Here is a 20,184-nt window from a genome sequence, read left to right as displayed (position 1 = left end):
GAATAAATGAGATACCTGAAGTTGCGTGGTACAAATACCCTGCGAAGTGCCCTAGAACAGAGAGGATAGCAAGATTTCTAGTGCTGTGTGGATGACCTTGAATGGCATCCAACACCAATGGCAATCTTTCCAACAACTCCTGTTCTTTGATTGCTGATGCTGACAACGATTCACTGCATGAAATATTGCTTAAGTGCCATAGAACGGCTTAGTATTGAAACAAAATACAATGTCACAATTAACACTGAAATCTCAGATGAAGACTTTTAGTGGTACTAGAATTCAAAATAGAGCCAGAGGGTGACAGAGCAGCATAGCAGATGTGCAGTAAGGGAGAACTTCTCATGGTACGTGTAGGTGTTTGCAATGGTAAATTTGACTTTAGAAGTTTCTAACCCAGCTGGAAGATGAATTTCTTTTTCTAAGATAACAGACTTGACGAAACAAGGAGTAAATAAACACAATTCCAAATAAAAATATAAAGCACAATGATTAAGCTTTCAGCTTCTACCTCAGCCTGACAACTGATCTGACAAGTTAACACATGGGTTGGAAAACAAAAACCTTTTGTTTTTTTTCTTTAAAGGAAGAGGGGGGAAAATTTTGAGTAAAAGCTGATTTTGAAGCACTGAATAGACTCCTATTGATTTCAGCACTACTAACTCACATGCAGTCTGTGGGCAAGAACTTTTGAATGGAGCTTTGTGATTTTTAAGTTCATCACTCCTTCAGATGATGTAAAAATCAAAGGACGTTTTCTTCCATGAGTAGATGACATATAGCAGCTTCCCTCTTCTCAGTTTCATGTAGCTACCACTGAGGCAATATAATAGTTCCAGGTTCAGCTTGATGAATTCCTACAGATAAAAGTGCTGAATTCTTATGCATTTCCAGATATGTACCCAGCCTGAATTAGAGCAGAGACTCTTTAGATGGAATGCTTTAGCTGTTTGGGCTAATTGAGGTCCCTTGGCACTGCAGAAACTCCATGTCCTAGAAAAATCATCCCAAGATGGCCTTGAATTCACAGCTCTTCTGTTCTTGTTCCATCCCTGTAGAGCGGCAGCTTACAGAGATTCATTTTATAAAACAGCTCTCAGTTGACATCAGTGGCCACCACTTCGTCCCTGATCACTGGAGCAGAAGCATTTTGCTGCCTTCTCCCAATCCTCCAAGTCCTGTTACTGGAAATGAAGTTTCGATGTCTGAGGCACTGAAGCAATCGGTCCTGCCCATGGAAGATGGAAGCACTAAACTGTTAAATTAACAGCTGCAAACAGCTCATGGAATTGGGATAAAAACAAATGAATGAGACTCTAGTTCATTCCCTCCGAGCAAGGAACAGCCTGGGGCAGATCCGTGTGCTCAGAGCACAGAGCACTCAGCCTGGCGGGGACTGCAGCTCCAAGCAAACGCAGCCTCCGCTTCTGCCGCCAATCAGTTCAGATAAAAACACTTAAAGGGAGAAAAAAAATCATCTTGCAACTGATGGAGAAACCTTAAAAAATCATAGGGAAAGCGAGATTTTTAAGCCCTGCATTTCTGCTCAGCTGGGGGCATTTTTTTTCTGGACTGTTTCACCCATCCCTACACGGTGATATAAAAGTCAGTGCTTCACTGAACTTTCTAATAGCCAGGACATATTTCCTGTGCATCCCCAGTGCTCGCTCTCACTATGAGCTTTCTCCTAAGCAGCATGACACAACATATTGTAAAGGGAAAATGATAATTAGAAGGAACATTCGAGCAGAGGAACTTGTCTGGAAAAATGCTTTAGTTAAATGAAGCGATAAAGATTGTTTTTAACTTAATCTGTTAAACACACACACTCATGCACACAGACGCAGATCTATCCCAGGATGATGGCGTCTGTTCACCACAGAACTGCAGACCAGAGATGGAGGACAAACACAGAAGAGGACAGAAAAGAGTTCTTGGTTTGATTTTACAGAGGTTAAACGGAGGTGCAGGGACGTAAAGGCACAGCCAGCACCCATGCTTACAAGCAACATGCTGCATAGGATGCACGTACCCCCACTGTGTCCCCACACTGTCCCTACAAATCACCAGCCCAGGAACCTCTGCAGGCTGTACAGCTGCATGCAGCTCCCCCAGGGAAACCTGCATCACCAGGAACTCAGTGCAGCTTCCATGCCAAAATCTCATCTGCATCACAAAGCTCTCCTCCTCTAGGGCTACTGATAAAACTTCTAGCATTTTCAGGCTAGGAATGGAAGATGAAGAAACGTCCAAAATAAATTACAAATACTGGAGAGAGAGTTAAATAGAAAATTGTGTGCTGAAGGGAAGAAAAACAATCTATTGCCCTGACAGTCAATTTCTGTTTGAGTCTTTGGCTAATGGGAGGGATGGCAGGAGATAACAGCAATCAGAAACATCCCATTTTTTTGAATTAAAAAACATTTCTAACCTTATTCTTATTTCTCCCCACAACAAGTTGCGAAAATACATAGAAAGATGATAAAATTTTACTTAAATTCATGCCTGAGCAGGAAAACTTTCTTCTCTGAAAGAGTGCTGGGGAGGCATTGGCACAGGCTGCCCAGGGAGGCAGTGCAGGTATCATCTCTGGGGCTGTTCAAGAATTATGGAAGGACATGCTTAGTGAGCACGGTGGGGATGGGTCGGGGTTGGACTAGACAGTCTTACACACCTTTTCCAAACTTAAAGCTTCTATGATTCTATGTTTCTATGCATACATACCCTTTCAAGATAACACCAGGGCCCAAAAAATCCCCAGCCCAACCATAGCAGCCTCTGACCATGACAAACAAAAGCCAGCAAGCAGAATGGAAACTGAAGTGAGAGGACATGGGAGAAGAAGTTTTCCTGCTGCCTATAGCACTGACTGAACGTGCAAAGCATAGTGCAAGAAGGAATTTATACAGCCACACACGCATCTCTCCAGAACAGAGATTTTTCTCTTTTCTGCATTGATGTCAGATTTCTTTTCTGGTGGCTGTCTGCTTTCCTCTCTCACCCTTACTTTCCTTTTGTCTTCAAAGGCAGAAAAAAGAATGGAAAGCAGAGCTGGATTGCAGCCTTTGCTGGCTGGCGCAGGGCAGAGCAGCACAGCTCGTTTATGCTCAGGCTCCTTTCAATAATGCTGGAAGTCAGGCTGGGATAGGACAGCTGCGGGACAGTGCTACCATTACTCTGTCTCTCATTGGTAACCCACATCTTTCTGACTAACATTAAAAGTGCCAGCATGAAGAAAAGCCAGTGACCATTTAACCTAGTGGCTTCTCTCAGAAAATGATCAAAGCAGCAGCTCCCTGGGAAAATACAAAAAGCTACCACCCAGGAAAATAATTTAACAAACCCTTAGTGCAATATGAAATAAGTCTAAAGAGGAGCCGCAAACACATTCAGAAAGACTCCTAATGACTAACTAATACCATTTTGGATATTTTAACGGTCCTCTTTAAGTCTGTCTCAAAATCATGTCCTTCTGCACAGGGGATGAAATGAACCTGGCATCCTGGCCAAACCTCACCTGAGATTGCCTATGGTAATCCAAGAGGATAACAAAGCTGTGCGGGTGCAGATCCTGATTAGCTGGCCTCTCTGGATGACAAGAGCAGAGGTGATCCTGCATGAGGATGAGAGATGGGAAGTAATTTCTCCAGCTGGATCTCTGTAGTTCACTATCAGCACAAATGATACATTTCTCCTTGTTGGATTTTATGTTTTCAGTAAATTTCATGCAGGTGGAAAGTGCCACCCCCACAGCCCTGGAGGCCCAGACGCTGTTGTGGAGGTTATTTCTTTTCCTGACATCACCTATAAACAAGTGTGTCTTTCCTTCCCTTTTTTTTTCCTTCCATCACCACTCTTATACAATCTTTCCCGCTACAACTGAGCCCAACGTTTCTCTTTATGCAGGCAAACATAAAACACTGCCTCTGTTCAATGACAAACTCCAGGTACCTTCAGTCATGCAATAATTCTGAGGTTGTGCTCCAAGCATAACCACTTACATGAGTCTAACTGTAAGAGGACATTAATATCCAATTAATTAATTAATAGAATCATAGAATTACTCAGGTTGGAAAAGACCTTGAAGATCATCAAGTCCAACCGCAGCCTAACCAGTAGCCGATCTCTTAAAAAACAACCACGAGACAACACCACAACAACAAACCTCTGCTAAATCATATCCCTGAGCACCACATCCAAACGGCTCTTAAACACATCCAGGGATGGCGATTCAACCACCTCCTTGGGGAGCCCATTTCAGTCCCTAACCATGTGTATCCCATTCCAGTCCCTAACCACCCTTTCTGTAAAGAAGTTCTTTCTAATATCCAACCTAAACTTGCCCTGGCGCAACTTGAGGCCATTTCCCCTCGTCCTGTCACATGTCACTAGTGAGAAGAGACCTGCCCCACTCTCACTGTAAGAACCTTTCAGGTACTGGAAGACGGCAATAAGGTCTCCCCTCAGCCTCCTCTTCCGCAGACTAAACAGCCCCAGCTTCCTTAGCCTCTCCTCATAGGGCTGATTCTCCAAGCCCTTAACGAGCCTCGTTGCCCTTCTCTGGACCTGCTCCAGTAATATATATATTATATTAAAATTAATATATACTTCCCTACAAATGGAGCATCTGGGTGCTGCAGGTTGCTTGATATTCTTTGTCCTTCCCAAATGAACTTTTTTTTGCTAGAGGAGTCTGTAGCAGGAGGTGCTGTAGCATCACATGCTGCCAGCATTGCACAGCCCTCATTTTCAAGGCAGTGTATCAGCCATCCAGGCTGAGTAAAACACGGAAAATGCGCCTAGTAGTGTGGATACCAGGTTGCCTCTGAAGGCTGAAAAAGTCCATTTTCTGCATCAGTGACAAAAAGACAGGGCACGGAATGGTCACTGACTTTAATAGCAGCAGGACAGGCTGTAGCTTAAAAGGAACCTGCTCCAGATGATCAGTCTGAGCTTGTGATTTATTATTACTTCTGCAACAACGGTGTTGTCACAGATAGAGCTTTTGGGTGAAAGTCTGTGGGCTGCCAGAGAGTTGTTGCTTGTGTGCATTCTCTTACATAACTGAAGTAAACAATCTGACACGCTCTACCCGAGAATATTTACTGCTGCAGGCATGGAGAGCAGTCAGATCTACATTGTGCAGCACAGGTAAGCTTCCTCTTGCCCTTTTAGAGCATTACAGGTTTACTCAGCCACAGTTACAGAAGCTCAGGCTCTCAGTGTACATCGTTAGGTTGGATTTCTGAGTAAAACGTTAAAAATAAAATTCAAGTTCAATAACCATTCTCCTTGCAGAACATGTGTCACCTATAAATATCCACCACATATGGCTATGTGCTAAAGCACTCTCGTTTACACTTTGTCTGCAGGTGGCAAACTAAACCCAGGAAATAAATATCCTCCAACAGAAAAGTGAAACGCTAAAGGAAAATTAAAAGTTAGAAAAGCATTTTCACATCAGAGGAAATTTGACTTCGCTATCTTTTTTACTACTATCTCCTCCACCAAACCACCACACAGAATCTTCAAAAGGATTTCAGCCCACAAAGATCCAAGGCACTTGGCTGTGAAATTTCATCCTACTCTTCAAAATATCTTTTCCCCTACCTCTATCTCCGCAATGCCAGTGTAAGTAACTGTATTTGCTGTCTGTATTTCCGCTTCTACCAAAGCCCTGGCTGCTCCTTCTACTTCCTGGTCCTTGAATGACAGACAGAAAAACAGAGAGTGTTAATTTGAGATGTGCTTTCCTGAGAACATCACTCAGCTTAAATTGAAAGGATGGTGACTGTCCTCTTCCATTCTCTCTCTTTTAGTAAGGAAATAATTGTCTGTACTGGAAAATTTATGGAAAGATAATGGAGAAGAAAATAAGTGGGTGTGTGAATAAAGGGAATGAGTCAACATAGCTTTTGTTGAGCCAAGTTGTGATCAGAAATCTACTGGAGTCCTTTGAGAAGGTTTATGACCTTGTATATAGGAAGGATTTGTCAATGTAGTGTAGCTGGATTACAGAAAAGACTTCAATGAATTGCTCACCAGGGGTCTTAAAGCAGCAAGACCACACTGGTACAGGAGAACTGCTCTGTTTGTAGGGTAATGACTGACAATACAATAAATAACAAAGGGTAAGGATGGCTTTAACTCATTAACAGTGAGGTCTTAAAATGATGTCTGCCAGGGGTTGTTTTATTCAGCAATGCTACCTAACCTCAAAATGGGGGAAAACAATAATAAGGCAAACCGCTGATGACAGAAAAAAGATTGTCAATAACTGAAAGTTATTGAACATTATGAACTGAAAGTTCATTCAAAAGAAGAGTAAAAGACTCCCATGACACTGCATGATAAAAAAAAGTAGGAGAAAATTTTTGGCAGAGAATTAAGACTTCATAGGTTCTAGAAATTCGGTGTTCTAGGTGAAATAGACCAGGATTATCCAGCTGGGGTGGATGAAGAAGGGTAAAAGGTGAGATAAACCTGTAAAATCATCCCTTATGTGGAGAAGGTGAAACAAGGAGTGATTATTTACAGCTTCTTAAAACATGACATCAGGGAAGTACTGAATGAAACGAGTTGGCAACAGGGTCAAAACAAACAACAAAGTTTAGCACAAATTAAATATCCAAGGCACTCATAGCCACAAGACGCTTTGGTGGCTGAAACCAAGAACACATTGGAAGAAGATTCATAGAGATAAGTTGCTATTGCATATCATTGTTACATATACTGCACATCTAGTTTAGAAGCACAAAAAACCAGAAACTGGGGAAAAAAAAATCAATTTAAAATTACCTGTTTTCTGGTAGTTTCCTTCCCTGTTAGCTGCAAAGAACAGCTACGAATGCTACTTCAATAAGATTGCCTATCTGACCACCTATATATCTATCTTCATTTTAGCAGCGCTATTGGTGGGAGCTAGATCATTGCTCTTAGCTGATGACACTGTGGTAAGGTCAAACCTGGAGACTATGGAAGGTTGCCCATAGAGAGACAGGGGGCTAAAGAAAAGAAGATGAAAGAGAGAGTCTACCACGTAGCGTAGCCAAAAGCCTGACATGTGCCCTATTTCAGTACTAGCTCTACCCTTTCCTGATCCTGTAAGAGCATTAGGAGTTTATGGAACAGTGCTGGGCTTTGAGAGGCATCTAGAAAACATCCGTCCCCTATTCAAAGACCTCTGAAGTCAAAGAGGCTCTGTTCTACAGTATTTGGGTTTGTGCTTCAATTCCCAGAATAGATCATGCACAGAAGATAACTACCAGTGAAGCAGTGACGTGCTTTCTTTCTCAGACACCAATTGCAGATCAGAATCAGCTCTCAGATATCAAAGACAAGGAGCACTTGACATTCTCTGAGGTTGGGTTAGTCCTTGCACTGAATCTGCACACAGCCAAGTGATGCCTTCCTGCCTGCCACCCCCTCAGTACAGCCAAACTGATCAAACTCAGGCCAGGCCCTCAAAGTTTCAGATTGTCTGGTATCTGCTGACACCCACTACCCTGGTGACCGTCACTTGTACACCATTAATGAACAAAGATACCATTGTTATGCATGCCAGCTATCCACTTCATCCCTTAAGAGGCTTTTCTTTCTTCCAGAGTTATTTAGGAATGTGTGGGTTGCTTTGTCAAGTTGGTTGGGTAATGAAAGGGTACAGAAAACAGCCTGAGACCTGATACTGGAGACATGTAATTATTTCTGATATCAAGAGATCTTTCAAGTTGGAATTTTTTTTGTTATTATTCTTTCTGCTATGACAATTGCATCTGAGTGTTTACCTTTCAGCCTTATCTCACGTTTAACAAGCTAAAAAGAAGGATGCATTAGCAAGGTTTATAAGGGGAAAAGAGCATAATAAGGTTTTTAGGCCCCTTTGCAGCTATGGGAATGATTCTACAAGCATAGGACACACGCCTGCAGTTAGGCTGAGTGACTGTTGAAGCTTGTTTACATTCTGTTGTTGTTTTTTTTGTGGGGCTGAATATCATGTAGCAAGCACATCGCAGCACAAGGCTATGGTCTGACAGGGACCTTTTTATGCAGCAGGTTCAATTCCATACTAATGGCTAACACAGCTTACGTAGGAACATACACCTTTAAATTCCAAATACATCTCCACTTTCATTTAACCGTAGCAAAACAGAAGATCAGATAACTCTCAAGCCAGACAAGAGCACTCCAGGTACCAGAGGCCATGTGTTTCCCACCAGATAATTGAAATCCTCTCTGTGGGCTGGGGTGAGAGCCAACCTCTCTGCTAGGAATTATTAGGAGCGAGATATCAGTGTTGATCTACAAATGTACATTAGAACTAACAGTGATTTCTACAATACAGATAATACTACTCCATATATCCACTTAAAGTGAATAAAGATGCTTTACCCTGCATCCCCGTAAGCCTATCTGGTGTTCACTTTGGATTGCAAAGGGAAACATCCCAAACATCCCAATAGCATCAGTCAGAAAACGTTTCCTGCAGTGTGAAACTTCAGGAAAAGGGTTTCTTTTTCCTTCATGAGTTTCCTATACCTTGAGACAGGCCAAAGTTATTAAACATAGAAATACACTTCTGCACTGTTACTAAAACACAGTCTGACTTCCATTCTTAAGAAAAATAAAAATAAAAAGACATATGTGATGCAGGGAAATTTCCTAAGAGAAATTCCACTATCTGAAAATCCACACATCTGAAATCTGGGGTGAAAAATCATATATTTTCATCTTCAGCTGTCACTTTGATTAAAATGCCCTATTGCTCTACTGAACTAGATGCCTGTACCTTGTCACTTGCTATGCTCTGGATTCCAGTTGCATGCTTCTGCAACTGCAAAGAGATGGAGTGTGTGAAGGGGCCAGCAACAGTCTGCATAACCTGCAGGTGCACTGTGAAGGCACACGGCTATTTAATTTGCAGGAAAATAGAGCAGAGCACAGGGCTGATCATTCAGATTTCGTCACTGAAGAGCAGATGCTATTCTAGACATTGGCCAGTAAGAAGCAAAGGGTAAAGGAGGCCTCCAAGTAGAGGAAAAAAAAGCAGATTGTGTGACTAAACAAGGGTGAAAATGAGCTGTGATCCATCAGGAGAGAGAGTCTGGCACTTGCCTCACCTTCTCCTTGCTGTTTCCTCTCCTGCTGCTTGAAGATAGCCAAGAGCTTCCTTTTTAATCAAGGACCATTGGAAAGTACCAGCGGGCTCCCACTCACAACGCGTTGATTGGCTTCCAACCGCAGTGACAATTGCATCCTGTAATCAAAATAGCAATCATTAATGGCACAATTATTCCCCCCCCAACACGCATGCACGCACTCTTGTATCACTGAGTAATGACACCAAAATGCAGACTACAAACAATGTAAAATGCTTGGTTCTGGGAAAGCTGCACATCCCTGGCCTCACAACAGGCAGCCTTGGGGTTTCTGGAGCACCAGGCACTGCAGGAGAGCAGGTGTTGATGGCAGTCTGTAAATCCAGGGCGTGACTAGAAATCTAAGGGATCTGAGATGGGAATCTATGCCGATGGAATTGTTGTTTTCAGGCAGCATCCTGCCCTGCATACATACGAGCATCCCTCCACAAGCGTGGTTCCCTCTGGCAGTTTCCCTTCCCCTGTTGGTGTTGTCCTGATGCCACTGTAAAGAAATGCAGAGGCCCAGGGTGCATTAAAAAGAGCGTGGCCAGCAAGTCGAGGGAGTTGATCCTCCCCCTCTACTCTGCTCTAGTGAGGCCACATCTGGAATCCTGTGTCCACTTCTGGCTTCTTCAGTTCAAAAAAGATAGGAATCTCCTAGAAGGAATCCAGATGAGGGTGATGGAGATGATTAAGGGCCTGAAGCATCTCGCGTATGAGGAAAGGCTAAGAGATCTAGGGCTGTTCAGCATGAAGAGAAGGCTGAGAGGGGATCTTATCAATGTTTATGAACATCTATTGGATGGGAATCAGGTGGATGGAGCCAAGTTCTTTTCATCAGAATGCAGTGACAGGACAAGGATACTATGGACACATATTGGAATACTGGAAGTTGCATGTGAATATCGATAAAAACTTCTTTACTTTGGCATGATATAGCACTGAAACAGGCTGCCCAGAGAGACTGCAGAGGCTTCTCCTCTGGAAATATTCAGAACCTTCCTGGATGTTTCCCTGTGTTTCCTACTGCTGAGAACCTGCCTTAGCTGGGTTGGACTTGACCATCCATGAAGATCCCTTCCAGCCCCTACAATTCTGTGATTCCACTATTGCTACATAAACCCTTCCCTATTTACACCCACAAACACAAGCAGGGTCTCTTCTCCCACTCTGGACCACTTACTATCTTCTTTGGGTATCCTCCTCCATCAGTGGCTCAGGACTCTGCTATTTTAGCCTCTTCTTCACCTTTTGAGAGCGAAATACATTCCTGCAGAGGCATATCCAGCTGTATGATGAATTCCTTTAATTTGCAAGCTAGAAGAAAATACAGAGGTATTAAAGAAACAACTAAATGTCACCTTGCCTTATCAATTTCAACTTGACTTTGTGCTGGGTGCACAACATACTTTGCAGTATATAAAACAACACTTGTATGTAAAACCTGTATGGATTTTACAGTGGGTTGTATTTGATGAAATAAGATTTTAAAAGAACTTTCTTGCCAGCCACTATCTAACATTATTTTTTAATGTATTTTCATTCATATTTTCATTGTTAGATTATTTTACTTCAACAATATTCACAGCAAAGGTTAATTTCCAAAAGTTGATGTTTTAACACAAAGAGGTTGCAAAGTAACGCTCTGAAAGGTCCAAAAAGAAAACTGCTGACAGACTCAAAGTCCCCTTCTAGTTTCTTCCTCCTCACCAAAGGTGCACTCTGAGCTGTAGCCTGTTTTGTGCGTAAATCTCACCCTTCTAATTTTCACCTCAGATTTTCAGTTTCGCTCCTTAGAACTGCCATTAATTCCTAGCATATATGCCATTTTATTCTCTCTTTGTAAGGATCCATAAAAAGCCTTGAGGAAATCAAAGTATTCTTTATAAATATAGAAGAAAAAGACGCCATTTCCAGTAGGTATGAGTCTTACCACTTAAGGTCTTCTACACAAGTTTGGTACCTTTGGTGTGAACATGAGAGCAACTGACTACGTGCTGAATAAACAGACTGTCTTTGCTGACGTGCAAAGTTGGAAGTGGGACATACAGATAGAAAGAAAAAGCTTTCAGTACAATGTGTAGATAACCAGAGGGCATGAATCTATGGCTGCAACATTCAACCAGCACTGAACCAGCTCTATATACACCTGTACAGAAAAACAGATATATATATATATATATATATACACATCTCCTTTTCTCAGAAAAAATGAAGCACATCCCAGCTCTAAAGTGGGATGGAGAGTTTATGAAATGTTACTCACAAATAAATCTTTGAACAATAAATTCATGGATTCTGTTATTCTTCTGCAAAGCATTTTGTGGAAAGGCTCCCGAGCATCATATTTTGGTTCTCTCTTTCCCTGCTCACCTGATTTGTTGATGCCTACTGGTATAGAAGGTACTTCATAAAGTAATCAGTGCGAGATGCAAACACGGGTCCCTCGTGTTGGAAAATGTCTTTTTTGCCAACCTGCATCAGACTGACTTATAAGGAAATCATTAGCAACAAGGAAATCTCAAGAGTTGGGAATTTCATTTGTTTCATTCCAGATAAATATTTAAATGTGTTTGTCTTTAGTAATCTTCTCTGGGCTTATCCTTTTGGTCTGGAAATCACACTGAGGATTTGGGATCCCACAAATAAAATGTGGAATAATTCAGTGATGCCCAGTGGTTGCACTTGGCAGGTTGGCAATGCATGGTGGGATTGGATTTAGGATCTACAGTGGAAGAAAGCAGGAAGAGAGAGACTTGTTTGTACCAACAGAAACGAACCTACAGCCTCATCAGGTCCAATTACATTTTCCTTGAGGCTCATTCGCACCTCATGGTCATTTGAAGTCAGTTTTGAGGGTTGCTTTTATTGCCAGAGAGAGGCAAAGCAACCCTAGTGCTGAGAACCAGCCCCATGGCTCACCCATAGCTACACAGGGATACCAAGACAGGGTTCTCTGCAGGACATGGGCACCTTCCTTCCACCCACACCTTCATCTCCTGCAGCAGGCAGCGCTGCTTATGGCCATGGGCAATTTGCTTCCAAGCAAGACAAGCACAAGAAAACCCAAACAAACTATTCAAACCTCTGTAACAGTTCAGGTCAATTTTAAGAGTCTTTTTCATCACAGCTTACCCAGCCGCCTTTACAGCCTTGCAGCAGAAAGGAAGACCTAAGGTTTAAGAAAAGGAAAAGTCGTTCCCTGCTTGACTTTATTAATAAGTACTTTTTTTTCCCCCTCCTTTTTCCAGGCATAGACACTTTTCATTGTTAACTACCCCGACCTATAGCAGAGATTTCAGCCAACAATGGCTATCAAGCAGGGCACACACCAGCTCTCAAAGAGTATAACAGCTCCCTAAGCCACAATTTTCCAGCAGCTGGTCCGGTGGAAAGAAGGCCAACAACTTCACAAAAGCAAACAGCATCTCACAGAGGCTTTACCTTAAGGGGAACAGCATTCTACTACAGCCGCTTCGGTCACAGGGTCCAAGGCAATTCCCAGGGCAGGAAAATAAATAAATAGATAAATAAATTGGCTCTGGTTCCTCTACTTTATAAACAGACACAAAAGCACAAACATGTGCATCACCGCCTTTTCTTAAAGTGCTTTATTATTAACTGGAAATAGCAGCCAGATCCATCATGTTCAGCATGCCCCACATCACCGCTTCACTAAACACCACAGATTATTTCCCTATAATTGCCTTCCTGAGCTGTCTAGCAGCTTCTATTCATTTCCATTAAGGCTCAGGAGAATGAGATCATTTAATATTTCGCCATTCTCCCTTTGTATTTCCCCCATTTTTGTAAATTTGGCAATTATGTGCTCACTCCATCCCCTCAGTTACACAGGTTCAAGTGCTGTGCTTGATGTTGCAGTGGAACAGCTGAAACAACAGCAAAGTAAAGACTGAATTTTTTGCTGTGTGAGCCTTCCCCCCTTAACCTCAGAGGGAAATCTATTTGTGCCCAGCAAACGAGGCACACAACCGCCACAACCGTGCTTGCTTTGCACAGAACAGCCCTATGGGCCAGTCAGAGGGAGTGAAGGAACCTGCAGGAGAACATAAGCTGGCATCATCCAGGAACCAACACCAAATATATGAGTTTGCATTCAAGAAACGAGTCAATGTTGTACTGAGGGATGTGGTTTAACAGGAAATGTTGGCAATAGGTGGATGGTTGGACTGGATCATCCTGGAGGCCTTTTCCAACTTTGGTGATTCTATGATTATATTAAGTTCTCATTTTGGCTCTGGTGGATGCAGAACTCCACCTGCTCACATGGCCAAGAACACTCAGATGGATCAGGATGACATCAGGTTTGATGCCAGCATCACCTCCTCATAGAAACACACACATTAAGAGAGCATTCCTGACATCAGACAGGCACAAATCACATTATTTCTGCCAGCCTGGAACGATTCTGGTGGCTGCATTGCAGGGTCAGAGCTGGCTTTGCCTCCACACAGACAATGACATTCTGTTTTTGAGAATGGGACCTAAAATGCCACGTTGCCATTCCTCTCCCTTCCCTTCAGTTTCTGCACATAAGTTTTTTAATTCCATTTTTTTTCCCTCCCCATTCTGATAACTGGTAATCTCATAAAAGAGCCATCAGATATTGCAAATCTCTCCTGTTCTGGCAATTATTATACCCTTTGATGCAGCGATCTTTTGATGTTGCCACAACCTCATTTCTTCCCTTCACTTCGCATGCCCTCACTGTCACAGCCTGTCCTGATGTGACCCGATGCTCCCCCAACACGGGCAGGAGCTTGGCAGGGTCAGGTTGGGCTTCTACTTTCTACCCCCTTCCTGTGATAGAGCCAGGTCAAACCCAGGCACACGTAGCCCTAAGCTCTGCCATTCCAGGAAGCCAGCTGAGATGTGTCAAGAAGTCAAAGCCCAATAAAAGCACACTGGGATAGCTTGGAGACCCCCACACCATTCTGAGGATCCCTGTTAGTGCAGAAACACATGGTCCGTATTAACAACTCCATGGGGATAAGAGCAGCAAAACTTTGTGCGCTTTTTATATACAAAAAGGCACGGAACAGAAAATGTGAGCACCATGCAGGACAGCTCACACAGCAGAGGGATTTTTTGTATGATTTGCCACCAAAAATAATTAATAAAAATAAACGGCCTAACACGGTCTTATGCAACACTTGGCAAGCTCCTAATTTTGACTTCAATGGAATGTGATTTACATCAGCTGGATGCCTGTCACTATAAAGACACAGATCTGACAGAGAATTATCAGTTTGCCTGTGCTTAAAATACTCTGGGGATGAGGAGGAATTCAGGTAGAACAGAGCTGAAGCATTAAGCTGCCTCTTTGAAGCTCCAGAACAGAAAGCCACCCTCTAAGAGCAGAGCTGCACACCATTTGGCAAGCAGCTGAGTGAAGCACCCAAGAAATCCCCTTGGCTTCAGGTCACTAACAAAGGTGGGAAGGCATTATTTAATTAATCCAGGTCCTCACCTAGAGGTGGGGGTCTGCCCTCTGTACTTAGAGAGTGAGACCACCTGCATCACCTTCTCATTAAAGAAGGAACATCACTTCCCAAAGGTAGACAAGAAGGTACAACAGGACAAGGATACAGGAGATGGCACAGTGGCACTTATCAACATGTTTGCTAGAGAGAAGAAAAGCAAGATGCATTCAAAGAGAAAACAGCACAGAGACATGGCAAATCCAATTAAGGGGCTGCCCCAGGACCCCCAGTAATTGCAACAATGAGCAGCAGAGCTTTATGGAGTCATGGCAATGGACCTTGGTGGCTCTTGAAGGCCACCTTCAGCCCTGCAGCAGGACCCCCACCCACAGAGAGTCAGAGTGCTCTGCAAACCACCACATTGCTACCTATGGGGGGGTAAATGGGCTCAGGAGATGCAGGGGATTTAAAAAGGCTGGAAATGTTCCAGTTGCCCCATGGAAGCAATGAGAAAAAGAAACAAAACAAGACATGACCAGCACATCACCAAGATTGCCCAGGATCTGCTAAAACCCAAGAAACAGCTCTGAGAGGCATAGAAGAGCTTCCTTCCCTCAGGTCAGTACAGGATGAATTGTGAACATGCAGTTTGCCTGTGCTCCTGGCCCACATCACATAACATGCACAGCTCTGGCCAGAGTGGCAAGCTAAGGTAGGGGAAGGGTCACTCCTACGTCATGCTCCAGAGCCTCACAGCTCCACAGTTCTGTATCCACAGGGCACGGGGTGCTTGCTACAGCTCTCTGACCACTGAAGCTTCCTCACAGCTGAAGGAACTCTGAGTTTTGCTCCTGCAATGCTTTCCTGCAGCCCTCTGCTGCCTCCAGCCTCACGACACCCATGCCGTGTCAGTGACCCACCTAATGCCTAACAAGATGACTACATTTCCACCGCATGAAACCTTTCTATTTAATTTTTCTAAGGCAATCAATAAGCCCCTAATTATAATGTTCTTTTCCTTGCCCTTGTTCAGATCTGCGTCTTCCCAATAATGTCACCAAGTGGAATAGATAAAAGTTTTACTAGTCCTTCAGGGCTATTATACCAAATGAGGAATTGCTACATATTCACTAGCAAACAGCTGCTAATGTTTAATTTTTTTACATAAAATGCTTTGGAAATGGAGATGCAACACACTGAGCAGCTGTTAATGCTCTGTTTTGCTCGCGCATGAGCTGCAGAGTGGAGGGCAATGCTTATCTCCAGCATTACTGCTGCCATGCCGGATTGAATACAACAGCATAGGGTGAGGCCTCATCTAAACCCTTGTTCATATCAGCTCCAGCTGCTGGGCATTCAAAGAGTCCTGGAGTCTTGGTCTCACACTGCAGAGAAATTCCAGTCTTAAATCTGCTGTCAAACTAAAGTACAACCCGTCAGCAAACAAAACCACTTCCAAGCAGGAAATGCTTTTTTCCCCCCTTTTTTTTGTTTCTGCATATCAGAAAAAAAAAGATGGATTTAGTTCCCCATATCACAGGAAGCCAAACTGCTTTTGGGGCTTTTTTTCCCTGCTTTTCTGCATGATATTTCTTCTGATTTCACTTCAGAGCTTTCCAGGTAGGGAGCAATGAGTGAATGAAGCTGGACATTGCCAGCGGTCTCCAGGCACACCTGGCTTTCACCTGTTCCCCCAGCAGAATATACAAAATAGAACCATCAAAAAGGCAAGCAGCAAACCACGGGTCTCAGGAGGAGAGAGAAAGTGGAATTAGTCGCCCTTTGAAATATGGAGGCCGTGGCAAATGAGAATAGATGGGCTTTGATGTCAGGAGGAGAAGCTGGCAGCTGAGCTCATATTCTGATAGCTCCTTCCCAAGCCCAGCTCAGATGCTTTCATCTCTCAGGGTCTGGAACAGCTCTGGGCTTCAAAGAAGCCTCTGAGGAATCTCTTCATTGAGAAGTCACACCAAGCCCAGCCTTTCTCTGCCTGGGAACTGACACCATCCAGGAGCTGCCACGTGTGCTAAGGAAAGAGCTGGAGTTTGGAAGCTCAGGTTTAGAAATAGCTGCTGATGCTCTGTAACTAAGAAACAGCTCTTCTTACTGTATTCTTGACGCCATTTGAGCATCTAAAAACACATAGCAAACAGATTAATTGAGCCTCCAGTAAATAAACCTACAGGGAAGGCTTATCAAATCCAGGCACAGAGCAACTAGGTGATTTGCGCAAGGCTATCCCAAAGGCTGGGCCCCTGTGCACCACAAAACAATGCTTTATTTCAAAAACACTGCCACCATGCCTTCCGTTTGATCTGCAAAGCCCACAGGATGGAGTGAACCAGGTCAGTTAGAGCCTGGACAGCTTCCTGCTGTGCTTCTTCAACTAGGAGAGCAGAGCTTGGCTTTAATGCTGTGGGGCAAATGTCTCTGAGTGTATGTGCGTGTGCATGAGACGGAATAAATTTGATCAGATTTGGTGTGACAAAATTATCAAGGAAACATTTGCATTGCCATTTATGCAGCGGGCTGCACGATGCAAAGCAGAAAGAGAACATGTTCAGGGTGTCAGCAGCTGCACGCCACAGCTAATGGGAAGAGACGTGTGAGCCGGAGAATAATCATACTCATTAACAGTGACATCCAAAACTAACATGGACAGTGCCTTTTCACTAAGGGCAACTAATGTGTGTGAGGCTGCTCTGACTGGAGCCATCACTGCAGTGAGGCTCAGGGCAGTTGAGATGCTGCAGATATGCCCCCCAATGTCATCTCCAGCTCCAGCACAGAGAATAAGGACAACTGAATCCTCTCCTTTGTACCTGCTTGGGACCAGGACAGCAGATGGGAAACTGCAGCCTATGCATTCCCCTAGCAGTTTAAAAAGCACCTGGAAGTCAGAGTAACAAATTTACTCCATTTGCAAGCAAGCATTCCCTGAAACCAAAGGTGATCATTTCAGGATGTGATGTGCTTTAGTGGTTCTAGGAAATTTTAAATGCATTGCCTTTTTTCCTTCTACTTTTGCACTCAATTAGCAGACTGAAGAGAGTGGTTTATATTACATGCAAGATAACTTTTGAATGAAGAAGAAGGAGAATTAAATCATTTTATGTGTCTCTACACTGGTTTGCTGTTGTTAGAAGAGCTCTCTTTATAGAGGGACCGTCAGACCTCAAGAACTGAGCATTCTGTATGAGTCTATGCATGAGTGTATGGGGCTCCTCTATCTTCAACCAGTTCTTCCTTTTTAGTCTTATAAGTACACAAGGATTTGGCAGGGAGAATTGCACGAGGCATAACTGAGTAATGGCTTTTGGGGCTTCAATAAATTAAGAACACCCAACTTGACAATGTACATGTCATCTTTATCAATTTACTCCCCAAGTCCATGCCAAGCGTTCTGCAATAAACTTCCTCTCCATTTCACACCTAATCATGCATAGCATAAATCCCACAGATCACAGGCTGCTCATAGAGCCAAGGAAGGATCAGTCTGGGGTGGTTACCCTCAAGTGGGATCAAGCTGAGGCAGCAGTTTTCCATTCCTCACCCTCAATTATAGCAAAGGAACCTCAATCCAGTGAATAATTGGGGTCTGGGTTATTCTCTAATCCATATGCAAGGCATCTGGACACCCTTGTTTGCTATGCTGTCTGCCACCTTTCTTTCTGCTTTGCTTGTAAACAAGCTGCAGGTGAAGAGCGCTGCTCAGCACTTTTCAGACTTTATCCCACTATTTTTAAATACAGCATAAATGTGATTAACACATCAGTCTGATTATCTCCAGAAGGATTCAAGAGGCTGCCAGACAGCTTCAAGTCTTTGAAAATCCTATTAAGGCTGAAGAAAGCAAGTGTTGATAGAAGTGAGTGGAGGATTACCACTATGGTTCAGGAGAGGTGTGGGAAAGGCAGAGCTGTACCTTCACGCTCTGCCTCTTCATGGCACCCCAACAGCATATATTATCACAAAGAACTGGACCTTTCTCTGATGTCAAAGTTAGATATACTAGAAACTCACTGAAATCTCTACTTTTGACCTCCTGGACCACCATAGCAATTGGACAGATTAATACAATGGGAAATGCATTACAACAAAGGCATGATGATAGAAGAACCAGCACAATAGAAAGGTGCTATAAAGGAATAAGATTGCTCACCTATGTCAGAAGACTCCACAGGGATTCACAGGAGAAAATTTCACCAAGAAACAACCACCAAAAAAAGATCCTTCCCCAGTGCTGTCAGCCCTTCAATGAGGTCTAAGAAAGGTGCAGCCAGACACCACCCCTTCCCACAGCTGAACTGCCTTCACCTGTGCTGCCAGGGCTGACCCAGTCCTTTTCCAGGTGCTCAATCAGTGGTTCAGGCCATGACTCATCAGTTCCCATACAGCCACATTCTCTCCTTTGCTCACCTTTCACAAGCAGTTGACTTTCTTTCTGAGCAGAAAGTCACTTGTCTGGCTTTTTGAGGCCACAATTAACCCAGGCAGAGTTGTTGCTTTTGACCATCCTGGAGAAACAGGCAGGGCACAAGAGCATCCTCTGCCAACAAACAAGTACTTCCATTTGGGTATCTACAGCCCCAGAATATGCCTTTCTTAGATTCATGGGCTGACTCTGCAAACACAACGCAGCATCTGCACCTCCATCTGGAAAGTGAGGGAGAAATCTGGACTGACATATGGAAGTCAATGTATTTTACAATTCCGACATTGATAGATCCACATCTGAATTTTCAATTGCAGTATCCTTGGCTTCAAGGGTGAAATGTATTTGCCCTTTCTCAGTGGGATACAGTGGGATTTCAAACCAGTGCTCCATGGATGGAGAGCCAAAGCCCCTCTATGGCAGGAGAAGCTGTGCACGCTGCCAATGGGCACACAGTGCTTCTGGGGCTTGTGGCTGTCCTGGTGCACTGTGTGAGAACTGGGACAAGAAACAAAGCACAGAAACAATCAGTGCTGTGGTCACGTGGGGAGTGAGATTTTGAAAACCAGGTTGTTCCCTATACACTCTATTTTCAAATCAGTTCCTCTTAGTTGAGCTTCAGAAAAGTTCTTTTCTTGCCCCGTACCCATTTCATATTCATTTTCTTCCAAAGCCTAAATAAATCCATTTTGCTGTTAGCTAAGTGCAGCCGTACATACACAGATAGACACAGGTATGCATATGTATGCATCTGTACTTACACATGGATAGATGTATCCTTATACGTATGCATTCAATTGTAAAATTTTTATACCCTTGTACTCCTCTAGAAAACCCCCCAGTGAGCATTAGATGGCAGATATCTCCAGAAAGGCTGATAAATCATCCTAAGTATGATGTTTGTAGGGGAAGACATTTTAGAGATGATAAAAAGAAGCACATTTTCAAAATGTCAATGAACCCACAGAAGCAGTGAGCAGCCTTTCAGATGTCTGCCTGCTTATTAGAGATGGGCTAAGTCAGGCACCTATAATACTTGACTAGGAAAAGTGAGAGTACAAATGACTACACAGCCTTTGCAAGCCTCTAAAAAGGGAGGCATGGATCGGAAATGATTGGTGGGGAAAAAAATGAGTTTCCCACAGACCTGTTTTTCAGAGCCTGGAGT

The 20,184-nt window shown here is 43.4% G+C and overlaps 1 long non-coding RNA gene across 1 annotated transcript; it reads right to left on the bottom strand.

Annotated features, from left to right (window-relative positions):
• Nucleotides 1-9,116: 9,116 nt before the first annotated feature.
• Nucleotides 9,117-18,814, bottom strand: LOC140259368 (uncharacterized). The gene is made up of 3 exons (XR_011905395.1): nt 18,744-18,814; nt 10,321-10,454; nt 9,117-9,253 (listed from the first exon to the last, which is right to left on the bottom strand). It is a non-coding gene; the product is annotated as an uncharacterized lncRNA (long non-coding RNA).
• Nucleotides 18,815-20,184: the final 1,370 nt, after the last annotated feature.

The sequence above is a fragment of the Excalfactoria chinensis genome, chromosome 15 (genome assembly GCF_039878825.1).
Source record: "Excalfactoria chinensis isolate bCotChi1 chromosome 15, bCotChi1.hap2, whole genome shotgun sequence".
Classification (NCBI taxonomy): domain Eukaryota; kingdom Metazoa; phylum Chordata; class Aves; order Galliformes; family Phasianidae; genus Excalfactoria; species Excalfactoria chinensis.
This window is presented reverse-complemented; position numbering and strand designations above follow the sequence as displayed.